The 8,654-nt window shown below is 40.4% G+C and overlaps 1 protein-coding gene across 2 annotated transcripts in view; it reads right to left on the reverse strand.

The window, feature by feature from the left end:
• TCAIM (T cell activation inhibitor, mitochondrial) overlaps positions 1-8,645 on the reverse strand; it is a 55,092-nt gene extending 46,447 nt beyond the window's left edge. The window contains exon 1 of one of the 2 annotated variants that reach the window (XM_026016382.2): positions 8,451-8,645. The gene's annotated coding sequence lies outside the window, so the exon portion shown is untranslated. The remainder of the gene's footprint in view (positions 1-8,450) is intronic. The other variant, XM_072727422.1, reaches the window with a different exon arrangement.
• Positions 8,646-8,654: the final 9 nt, after the last annotated feature.

Here is an 8,654-nt window from a genome sequence, read left to right on the forward strand (position 1 = left end):
CTCTCTCTCTCTCCCTTTCCCCATACCCCAATCCCTCCACAAAAAATATTTTTATGATGTATTAATATACCTGAACCAAGATAATGTAATGAAGCATAACTGCCATTAATAGAATAATAGAATTATGTTTTTTAAGGCCAATCAAGAATAGCCCTTAAAAATGTACATATTCAAACAACAATGGATACTTTATTTTCTGGTTGACTGATGTGGCAAGAGTCTCTGGGATGCAGAACGTGTTTAGAGGCATCTATTTAAATGTTTAAAAAGGTGATTTTAGGGATGCCTGAGTGGCTCAGTGGTTGAGCACCTGCCTTCGCCTCAGGACATGATTCCGGGGTCCTGGGATCAAGTCCCACATTGGGCTTCTTGTGTGGAGCCTGCTTCTCCCTCTGCCTGTGTCTCTGCCTCTCTCTCTCTCTCTCTCTCTCTCTCTGTCTGTCATGAATAAATAAAATCTTAAAAAAGAAAAGGTGATTTTATTTAACCATTCATCTTTAATTTTGTTTGAGACAAATACACAGATACAAGAAATACTCCTACTATTCTGAAGATTTCTGAGACCAAATGGAGATGCAATGAGGAAAAAGAACCATTTAGACTATCTAAAGGTTCAATGCAATCTGTGATGGACTAAATTCTCACCAAATTATTTCTCAAGAAATAACCAAATAATCTAATCTTAGTTAAGACAGCACAGATACAAGGCTCAAAGCTTGCAAAAAAAACCCAAAACAAAACAAAACAAAACAAAAAAACCCCAAAACAAACAAACAAACAAACAAACAAAAAACTAGAGGGATATACATATGCGATCTGTAACTGGCTATTTCCAGGTAATAGGATATTAAGTGCTTTAATTTTTTTAATTTCCTAGTTTATTTACAATGAACATGTGACATCCGTTCTTAAAATTCTTTTTTAATTCAATGCTTTTAGCATTCAAATTAAATGAAGAACCTGAATATAACATGAAAGGGTGTGGTTCACTTGGTATTTAAAATAAGACCCTGGGATCCCTGAGTGGCTCGGCAGTTTAGTGCCTGCCTTTGGCCCAGAGCATGATCCTGGGGTCCCAGGATCGAGTCCCACATCGAGCTCCCGGCATGGAGCCTGCTTCTCCCTCTGCTTGTGTCTCTGCCTTTCTTTCTCTCTCTCTATCTCACTCTATGTCTATCATGAATAAATAAATAAATAAATCTAAAAATAAATAAATAAGACCCTAACCCTGGAGCATCTGTCCAAAGACAGTCCTAGGCTGTAGTCCCAATTTAGCTCAAGAAGATATAGCTCAACACATAATGAAATTTCATTTTTTTATATTAAAGTTTACTTATTGATTTTTTTAGGAATCTCTGTATCCAACGTGGGGCTCAAATTCATAACCCCGAGATCAAGAGTCGCTCGCTCTTCTGACTGAGCCAGCCAGGCACCCCTTATTTTTCATATTATTTAGAAAATGTATGCCATTTAATGGCAAAGATACTAATAAATGAGCTAAAACTGCATAAAAAATGAGAAATACTTGAGAGGCATATGACCGTCCAAAAATATGGGTGGGAAACATGAAATACGCAGCCATGTTCTACCCAACATCCATTATTCAGCATAAAGTGATCCTAAAAGCACCCATGAAAGCCAGAATTACCGAACAATGCAAAGCACCTTGGCCTACAATACCACAATGCAACCTGTTTTGTCTTTTGCAGCAGTATCTTAGAAAGACCTAAAATCAAAATGTCTCCATCTGATGAATAAGGTAGGTGATCCAAACAACATGCTCTACTATACATTGTCAAAAGCAAGACATCAAAACAAATACAACGCTGAAAAGAAACTGTTATAACTGATTTGAAAAATACGTTTTGAAGTTTGAAAATTAAGGCACACTATAAAGACAATCAAAAAATTTGAAAAGAATTTAGGAAAGACTGTTTCAAATTTGATTCATAAAGAGTTTTACAGGCAGAGAGCCAAATTACACTAAACTTATATATCTAAACATTTATGAATAAGAATTGCTAGGAAAAGAAGCTCGTTTATCATAAAAAGCAGCTTTATAACTTCAGAGTTAGCTCAGAATTAGTCTCCAAAGAATCACCAAGAGCAAAATTGCAAAAATTATAGAGAATGCATCCTTAATGATTTTCAAACATGGAGCACAAAGTATGTTGTGCAGAGAATTGTGTGTGCATGTGCAGAGAACTTATGCAGCTTGTTTCAGAACCATTTCTGTAAAAAATAATCAAAGCAAAAAAAAGTTTCTGTACTAACTTGAATTTATATAAATAAACAAGTTTCTGTACTTAAAGTACTGGTTTTCAGCTGTACAGAAAAATTATACATTCACTGTCCACTTTTTTTTAAAAGATTTATTCATTTATTTATGATAGACATAGAGAGAGAGAGAGAGAGAGAGGCAGAGACACAGGAGGAGGGAGAAGCAGGCTCCATGCCAGGAGCCCGACGTGGGACTCCAGGATCATGCCCTGGGCCAACGGCAGGTGCTAAACCGCTGAGCCACCCAGGGATCCCCCGCTGTCCACTTTGTAATCATAAGGTAAAATTACTATTGTGCAGTGATTGACTAATAAAGGACATTAATACTCAGAAATGTGACAGTGGATTTTCCCAATGAAAATGAAATATTCCTAAATACAAGTCTGAACAGTAAACCATGTTTTCTAGATTTAGAGAGAACTTAAAGTTGAAAAAGGCTATTACAAGTTAAGAGTTAGGTGTTTTTCTGCTTGCTTTTCTGGTGAGTAGGTGATTTCCTAAAAAGATTCCCATGGGGGACACCTCAGTGGCTCAGTTCCTTAAGTGTCTGACTCTTGATTTAGGCTCAGGTCATGATCTTGGGGTCCTGGGATCCAGCCCTACATCAGTCTCTGTGCGCAGCGCTAAGTCTGCTTGTCCCCCTTTCCGCTTCTCCCCCAGCTCCCTCTCTCTCTAATAAATAAGTAAAATCCTTTAAAAAAAAAAGGGAAAAAAAGAGTTCACATGGCAGTAGAATAAAAAGAATTAGCACGTAGGCACATGATAGCTACCTGATGAGGCAGCCACTAGTCACATGTGACTACTCCAAATTGAGACCTGTTTTAAGTGTAAAGTATGTTTTGCATTTTAAAGATTTAGTACAGAGAATGCAAAGTATCTCTCATTAATACTTTTTTATATTGATTAAATGTTGATTCAATGTATTAAAATTAATCTTTGTTTCTTTTTGCTTTTTTTTTTTTAAAGACTTTATTTATTCATGAGAGACAGAGAAAGAGGAGAAAGAGAGAGAGAGAGAGAGAGAGAGAGAGAGGCAGAGACACAGGTAGAGGGAGAAGCAGGCTCCATGCAGGAGCCCGACGTGGGACTTGATCCCGGGTCTCCAGGATCAGACCCAGGGCCGAAGGCGGCGCTAAACCTCTGAGCCACCCGGGCTGCCCATCTTTTTGCTTTTTTAAAAGTAAAACACAATCTGATTTTAATTGTCTTCTGCTGTTTACTACTACAAAATGTAAAATTACATCTGTGGTTCATACTATATTCCTACTGGACTGTGCTGTTCTAAGCCAGTTCAAGGCAGAAATGTTTTAAGTTAACATGACACTGCCAGAGATGGCAGTCTGTGGAAAGCAAGTTGCCCTGAGATCTGTATTCAAATCTTGATTCTGGCACTTACCTGTGTGAGCAGTGGGGCAAGTTATTTCACCTTCCTGAATGGGATTATTATTACTATTATTCAGTAAAGTTATTTCACCTTTCCTCATCTAGTAAATAATACAGATAGTTCAAAAGCTGTCTGTTCTGCTATAAAATAAGTTTCTTTAATGTGAATTAGCATATGTGCAATTGGTGAATAGGGAAAAGATGCTATATCCTATGCAGTTTATCCCAACACGTTAAAGGATTGGAGTGATCAGAGGTGGTCTTTCTACAATTACAAAGGCCTCAGTCATATGCAATAGTTCCTTCTTTTGGCTTACAAACTGATGTCCAGTAGCTTCAAGTATCCCTTGCATTTTTCACAACATCAAGCACTATGAAAAGCTGTTAGTGCAGATGAAAAAGCTGGAGACTTCCACACGTCTTGTTTTAAGTAGTGTGGATTTTTTCTTCATGAACCCTGTTATTTTAGTGTCCTGTCCTGTAAGATATCAGGATTTCCAGAAATGTGTGTGTGATTACAGTAGAAACACCTATATACTATGTACTGTCACCCCAATTGCCCTTTAATTCAAGATTTAAAAATGTTCATTAGCTGAGAGAATACTTGCAACTAATACTGTGGTATGGTCTGCTAGAGATAGAAGTAGTTTAGTCAGAAACTTTATTGTAGAAAATGCCAGTTTTTTATTGACTTTTGTTTTTATCAAAAGGGAAGAACTGTAATTCTAATACTAGCAGTAAAGACTAACAAATTTAATACAAATTAAACAATAATAAATACAGATATCATTGTTTGTCCTTGATCTGGTGCTCACTGGACTAGACAGGAAGTTATATGCACTGTGTGTTTAAGAAAAAAATCTTGATATATAAAATCCTGGAAATATCCATTACAGACTATTTCTAAAAGTTAAAATGTACTCTAGAATATTGTAATTATTTTTTAGCTCTCTGGATATGGAATCCCACATTAGACTTTTGTACATGTTTTTTTTTTTTAATTTTATTTTATTTTTTAATTTTTTATTTATTTATGATAGTCACAGAGAGAGAGAGAGAGGCAGGGACATAGGCAGAGGGAGAAGCAGGCTCCATGCACCGGGAGCCTGACATGGGATTCGATCCTGGGTCTCCAGGATCGTGCCCTGGGCTGAAGGCAGGCGCTAAACCGCTGCGCCACCCAGGGATCCCCTTTTGTACATGTTTTAAGGAGTATATGATGTGTAAAAGTAGGGGCTATCTGCCTCAGGATTTTTGTGAAACTTAGATATAATAATGTACATAAGGGATTCAGCAACATCTGGCAAATAGAAAATTCATGTAAGTGGCAACTATTATCATTATATTATTCAGGGTATACAAACTTGTGCAGAATTCCTTTTCCCCCTCCTAATAAGGTCTTACATATAGGTAGAACAGGTATTTAGACATCCAAAAACAAATTTCATAATTTGAAAACTCAGAATTATCATAAGGGTGTGTGAAAGTCTTAAAAAAAACAGTGCAAGGCTACAAACAAGTCAAAAATTACAAATGAATGATTTAATTTAATAAACTTTAGGGAAAAATCTATCAGAACAAATAAATACTGCTGTTTATTCTTGTTATTCAAAGACAAATTAGCACTTGCTAAGTAATAAAAACGTTTTCACGGTGGTATTTCTCTTCAAACAAAAAAACTTAAGTGAGTATAATAAAATTATATTGTGCTGTGGGAACTGCATTTTTATTTTTTGGAACTGCACTTTTAAAGAATTAATAAAGCGGTTTTCTCAACTGAGAGGTGGATAACATGAGAGGAAAGAGAGCTTCTTTGCCTTTTGCGAACAATCTCTCCTTCCTGCCAATGGTGGCCAACTCATATTTCTACAGGAAAATGCCTGTATATATAAAAGATATTAATTTAATTCTGATACACAATGAAATTATTATTCTAAGATGATTGTTTCCAATTTCAAATCATTGGAAAAAAATAAAAGTATTTTTTTTCTGGTTCTGCTGAAGAATCAGACAGGAAAATGTGTGGTTTCCCTCTGGAGTCCGATGAGTTTTTAAAGTATTTCCAGTATGATCTCCTTGAAGAGTGGGCTGTGACCACTAGTGACAGGGAAAGCATGATGAGATCAGGATCCAGTTTTGGAAAGGTGGGGAGAAGAAACAAATGAAGAAACAGGAAATAACCTTTAGGGCATTAGTTGTCAAAGATGGAACATCATATCTGGGAACTTGTTAGAAATGCAAATTATCAGGCCTTGCCCCAGTCCTGCAGAATCAGAAACTGGGTGCAGTCCAGCAATCTGTTTTAACATGATTTTGGGATTCTGATGCACACTTAAGTTTTTACAGGATTAAAAATACTTCTTTAACAAACTTAGGAAATCTCTCTAGATACTTGATTGTACGTGGAAAAATCAAATAATTTTTAAGTTTTCCTTTAATAGTTCTTTCTTTTCTGTATGGTTTATCTACTTCGGAGCTTAAAAAAAAACTATAAGTGTAAACAAAGTTACACTTCAGCCCACAGGCAGGCATGGCTGCTTGCCTCTTCATGTGGTACAGTTTTTGGGTCAGTCCTTATTTCTGCAAGACCAAGAATCCAATTTCATATTTCTAGCCAGAAATAAACAGGCCCCAGGGAAAGGAAAATAAAATCATAAGGGGCTTGACTGATAACTACAATGTCAACTTTTTAATTTACTATGAGAAATGTGATTGCTAACAAGACAAGAAGATTTAGATCTATGATTCTTTCCCTAATAGGACTGAACTACCCATGAAAGTCAATGAGTTTTAGTAGATAGAAAATCTGCTTCAGAGTACAGTTGGGTGCTCTCATTTGCTAGTGAGAAATAGCCTGAAAGCCTGGGGCACCAGGTCAAATTGCAGGGTTCTTGTCTCCAAATTTTTCCACAGGTCGTTTTTGCACATATTCCATGTAGCCTACTATTCTTCCATTTGGAAAAGGCTTGGCTTGGGCATGCTGTAAAATATCTAACTCTTCAAACTTGTGAGGCACTCTGGATCCTTAATATACTTAATTTATTAACAGGCATTTACCAAGTTCTTATGTACCAGGCTCTATGCAAAGTATTGGGAATAAAAAAAAAAAAAAAAACCATTAAGACGATTCCACTTGTCCAAGAAGTTTAGGAAAAATAACCAAAGAAAGATAATTATAAAACATAGTAAATGAAATAATACAGCCATGCACTGTGTATTATGGGGAAATTCTCTGGTACTCCTAGACTGAAGGGCGGGTAGTTTGGAAGGTTTTCCAAGGAGATGGAGAACACTCCGGATGAAGGGGTTAGATATGGAAAGTCACAATTCATTTGCAAACCATTGTAAATGGCCACTGTCATCTATTAGTTTTTAAAAAAATATTTTATTTATTTATGAGAGAGAGAGAGAGAGAGAGAGGAAGAAGCTGGCTCCATGCAGGGAGCCCGATGTGGGACTCCAGGATGAGGCCCTGGGCTGAAGGCGGCGCTAAACCGCTGAGCTACCTGGGCTGCCCACTGTCATCCATTTAATAGTGATGTTAGCTTTTATTTTGTTAAAATGAAAAATTCTTTTAGCCTAAACTCCGTACTGAGGTATTAAATCTATGCAGTTTGAGGTCAAATCTAGTAGAAAGAGATATCTAATTTGGTGGAAAAGCCAAATTAAGTTTTTTTTTTTTTAAGTTTTGTTTTCTCTGATACAGAAGCAGTAAGTATATGTTAAATAAAGGTCCTAGGATTGGTCGTTGGCCATTTGGCACAATTTTTACTTGAAAGTAACTGAACAAAGTTTAATATTCTCAGGTTACTCTCATTTAAACCGTGACTTATTGGGGACCCCTGGGTGGCTCAGTGGTTTAGCGTCTGCCTTTGGCCCAGGGCGCGATCCAGGAGACCCGGGATCGAGTCCCACGTCGGGCTCCCGGTGCATGGAGCCTGCTTCTCCCTCTGCCTGTGTCTCTGCCTCTCTCTCTCTCTCTGTGACTATCATAAATAAATAGTTAAAAAAATTAAAAAAAAAAACCTGTGACTTATCTTAGTAACTATATTGCGAGGTTTTTAAGAGCAGTTTGCTCAAGGAGAAATAAAAGCAGACTATTTTTCATTGCTTTTGACTACTTCCCAGGGAAGCAAAAAAGGCAAAGCATGAAGTCCTACAAATAAGTTAACAAATTATAGCAAGAGCAAAGTCCCTAGGTTCATTAGATTCCTTCCTAAATCTTTTGCTATGAGGTTTGAACCACAGCAATACGGCAAGGGCTTCGGGAAACAGGACAGCCGGCAACAACCGTAAGCCGTCTACAACACCAGGACAGCACAGGCGGCGCGGCCGTCCCCAAGCCCGCCCGCCCGCCGTCCCAGGCGGACTCTGCCCGGGGCGTCAGCCGAGGCCCTACGGCCCCGCCCGCCCGGGACCCGACGCAGGATCCGCCCCGGACCGGGGAAAGGGCGCCCCCCGCAGGGCCTTGCGGGCGCGCATGCGCACCGCCGTCCCCGCCGCCCCACCTCCCCCGCAGGGCCCGGCGCTCCCACCCGCCCTCGTCCCGCTCCACAGGCTCCCAGCGTCCTACGGGGAGTGGTCGCCGGGCCCCCGCCCCCGAGGCCCCCGGTCGCGCGCCGGCCGCGGCGGCTACAGAACTTGCGCCCTCATTGGCCGACGCGGGCCCGGCCCTGCTCCCCGCGCGCCTGCGCGCAGCCGGACGTGGGGGAACCCCCCAGCGGCCCCGCGCCCGCGCCCACAGCTGGGGCCAGCTGGCCGGGCTGCCGTCCTCGGTCCCCGCTTACCGCCCGGCCGGGAGGGGGCTCCGGGCGTTCCGCGGAAAGCTTCGGGAGATACGAACACGCACTCCGAGACGGGGCGAGCTAGGCCGGCGGGCGTCGGCCAGGACCAGGCGGCAGGTGGCGCGGCCTGCCCGGATCCGAGTGGACAGGCCGGGGAGGAGGGCGGCCGAACGCGCGCTGGCGCGGGAGCTGAGGGGACGGGGGGGG

The sequence above is a fragment of the Vulpes vulpes genome, chromosome 11 (genome assembly GCF_048418805.1).
Source record: "Vulpes vulpes isolate BD-2025 chromosome 11, VulVul3, whole genome shotgun sequence".
Taxonomy (NCBI): Eukaryota; Metazoa; Chordata; class Mammalia; order Carnivora; family Canidae; genus Vulpes; species Vulpes vulpes.